Source organism: Chlorocebus sabaeus, chromosome 20 (genome assembly GCF_047675955.1).
Source record: "Chlorocebus sabaeus isolate Y175 chromosome 20, mChlSab1.0.hap1, whole genome shotgun sequence".
Taxonomy (NCBI): domain Eukaryota; kingdom Metazoa; phylum Chordata; class Mammalia; order Primates; family Cercopithecidae; genus Chlorocebus; species Chlorocebus sabaeus.
The window spans coordinates 10,169,213-10,173,110 of record NC_132923.1 but is presented as its reverse complement, the minus strand read 5'-3'; the positions used below and the strand labels follow the sequence as shown (position 1 = coordinate 10,173,110).

General features: G+C 42.5%; 1 pseudogene; it reads left to right on the top strand.

Moving 5' to 3' along the window:
• Positions 1–1,757: 1,757 nt before the first annotated feature.
• LOC140709438 (large ribosomal subunit protein uL10-like) lies at positions 1,758–2,705 on the top strand (annotated as a pseudogene).
• Positions 2,706–3,898: the final 1,193 nt, after the last annotated feature.

Below are 3,898 nucleotides of genomic sequence, written 5' to 3'. Positions count from 1 at the left end.
CACTGGGGCCCAGTCAATGCTCCATGTGGAGAAGACAAATACAGAGATGCAGCATCTGACAGAGTCAGAGGAAGGCTATATGTGCAAGACAGAGTTACACTACTTTTAGGGTGGGAGCAACACGAATAATGGTTCAGGACATAGGATCAAGAATCAGACTTCTGGAATTCAAATCTAAACTCCACCACATCTATTGTTTCCTTAAAGCAAATTTCTCCTGTGTGAGAGTATGTGACACAGAATCTCCTATGCGCCAAGCCCTGGAGTTACAGCAGCGAACCAGATACACAGAATTCCTGCCTCCCAGAGCTCACATGAGGAGGAAGACAGACAAAAAGCAACTCAGCAAAAGGTATAAATAAGAAAGTGAAAATGAAGAAAATGAAACAAAGTGATGAGGAGTGTCCGGGGAAGAGGGATGCTGTTTAGCTTGGGTAGTGAAGGAAAAGCTGATCTGAGATGGGGATGTCGGAGTAGCAACATGAACAATAGGAAGGAGCCATCCATGTGGGATCAGGTGTGAGCATTAGCGCAAAGAGAACAGCAGGTACCGGGAGTTCTGCAGGTCAGACTGCCTCTGGAGCCTCAAACTCAGACACTACATTTGAAGGTAGACACAAGCCAACCTTTAGTTCATCTAAATGAACATGAGCAAAAGGGTGAGGTCTCTGGGCACCTTGTCACATGAGCTGTGGCTGAAGGAAGGGGGCGTTTCATCTGGAGATGACTTAGGGACACACAGTGGCTGTCTTCAGGCCTTTCAAATGTCAAAGAGAGAGGCCGTGGATTTATTATTAGTGATCCCAAGGAGAATAGCATGGATCGGTGAGTTCTGGGCACAGAAAAGCGGATTCTGCTCATATCAGGAATAAAATGGCCTAGCAAATGAAATGAGCCACTCATGAAGTAGTGATCCCACTCTCCATGAAATATGCAAGCAGAGGTCAAATAAGTAGCTGAGATTATAGGAAGTGTGGATGCAACTTTTTTCATCAATAATTATCACCTACTCTTGCACTTGAATTGCTTATAGGTTACCACAAGATTTTGCTTCTCTCTGAATGCAGTAAAATAGCCTTAGTCAGCCAGTCACTGGAGGGACGTCTACCCCAAGTTTGGGGAACATCACAGCAGGGCAGGAGAAAACTGGCTGTTGGGTACAGAATATGCTTCTTGTCAAACCCAGAGCAGATTCTGGCAAAGACGAAAAGTGGAGGTCCTCACCTCCCTTTCATATGTTCCCCTTTTCTGTCCCAGCACCAGAAGATGGAACTTCCTTTCCTCACAATGGTCTAAGAAAAAACTAGTCTAAGCAATTAGAGAAAATATCCTCCTCTTCCCAAGTCCTGAAAGTTTTTATGTTGCACACCCTGGTAATAAAAATATTTCAGCTTCACAATAAACATATAAAAACGGTGTTCAACCTCTCATTATTCATCAGAGAAACGCAAATGAAAACTTCAAAGAGATACCACAACATACTGACTGGAGGGGATAAAAGTAAAAAGACAGAATCACAGTGTGGGTGAGGTTGTGGGAGTGCAAATTGGTGCAACCACTATGGAAAACTCTTTGACAGTCATTACAAAAGCAGAATGGATACACAGCCCACGACTGAGCAATTCCTCTCCTAGGCATCTGCCCTGCATATAGTCACCAAAAGTCAAATATTAGAATGTTCATTCTAGCTCTCATCAGGCATCCTTGTGAAAGTGACATCACCTTTAAACCCTTGGTGGCAACCCCGACACACTGCCATGCAGCCCAGGGAAGACAGAGCAACCTGGAAGTCCAACTACTTCCTTCAGATCATCCGATTTTTCTATGATTATCTGAAATGTTTCATTGTAGGAGCAGCAATGGGGGCTCCAAGTAGATGCAGCAGATCTACATGTTCCTCTGAGGGAAGGCTGTGGTGCCAATGGGCAAGAACACCATGATGCACAAGGCCATCCAGGGGCACCTGGAAAACAACCCGGCTCTGGAAAAACTGTTGCCTCATATCCAGGGAAATGTGGGCTTTGTGTTCACCAAGGAGGACCTCGCTGAGATCAGGGACATGCTGCTGGCTAGTAAGGTGCCAGCTGCCGCCCATGCTGGTGCCATTGCCCCATGTGAAGTCACTGTCCCGGGCCAGAACACCGGTCTAGAGCCCAAGAAGACCTCCTTTCTCCAAGCTTTAAGCATCACCACTAAAATCACGAGTGACACCACTGAAATCCTGAGTGATATGCAGCTGATAAAGACTGGTGAAAAAGTGGGAGCCAGCGAAGCCACACTGCTGAACATGCTGAACATCTCTCCCTTCCCCCTTGGGCTGATTATCCAGCAGCTGTTCAACAGTAGCAGTATCTACAACCCTGAAGGGCTTGATATCCCATAGGAAACTGCATTCTCGCCTCCTGGAGGGTCTCCGCAATGTTGCCAATGTTTGCCTGCAGATTGGTTACCCAACTGTTGCATCAGTACCTCATTCTACCATCAGTGGGTACAAGCAAGTCCTGGCTTTGTCTGTGGAGACTGATTGTACCCTCCTACTTGCTGAAAAGGTCAAGGCCTTCTTGGCTGATCCATCTGCCTTTGTGGCTGCTGCCCCTGGGGCCACTGCCACCACTGCTGCTCCTGCTGCCGCTCCAGCCAAGGCTGAAGCCAAGGAAGAGTTGGAGGAGTTGGACGAGAATATGAGATTTGGCCTATTTGAGTAATCATCAAAAGGCAACCGACTCAACCAGGTTTATTTTCAAAACAAAGAAATAAAGGCTTACTTCTTTCAAAAAAATATTTATTCTAGTGTTATTCATAATATCCAAGTATCAGAAAGATACAAATACACATCGATGAATAAAAAACAGTGGTATAGTCACACAGTGGAATTCCATACAGCAATGTGTACAAATGATCTGCAGCTACACACAGCAATAGGGATGAATCTCACAAACATAAAGTAAGTGGCCAAAAAAAAAGACACATAAAAAAGCATTAGGATGAAACATATGAAATTGCCATTTATGAAGGTCAAAAACTGTTCATAGGGTTCAACATAAAACACTCTGTATAGTTCCATTTATATCATTTATCATAGGGTTCAACATAAAACACTCTGCATACTTTCATTTATATCATTTATGTACAGTATAAAACCTGGCCAAATAAATCTCTGTTGTAGACAGTAAGAACGTGGCTGTGTGTGTGTTGGTTGTAGTAGCGTGGTCATTGGATAGGAGACAAAGGAAGGCTTCTGTGTTGCTGGTAACATTCTATTTTTTTGTCTGGGGGTTGCTTACCTGGTTGTGTTCAGTTTGTGAAAATTCATTCAGCTGGACATTTACAATATATGCACTTTTCTGAATGCATATTTTAATAAAGAGTTGAAAGTTTATTGAGGTTCATCATATAATACATATATATTATTTAGGAGCAATAGATATGTACTGTCATTCTCACATCATATAAGTTAAAAAACAAACACAAAATACAGACAATTTTAAAAGACAAGATAAAAATACATAAAGAAAAAAGTTCAAATTTTTTCTTTCTGCTCCCAGTGAATAGTTTTATGCAACATCAGTGAACAATCAGCTCCCTCTGGAGATTTTTTATAATGAAGTCCTGGGTTACTTAAAGGTTGCATGATCTTTGGCAATTCTCCAGCCTCAGCTTCTGCATCTGTAAAATTGCACTGATGATCACCCACCCATCCTAGATGGCTGTCCTCAGGATCAAATAAGGTATTTGTGAAGTATTTAGTAATTCATAAAATGTGAAGGATTAATATGATTATTACTATTAGCAGATAGTTACTATTAACATAGATTTACATGCTAGCAAAGCCAATTCTATAGTAGATAGTTTGGAATCCATTAAAAGTAGATAGAGATTTCAAGAAGAGTGTTCCCCA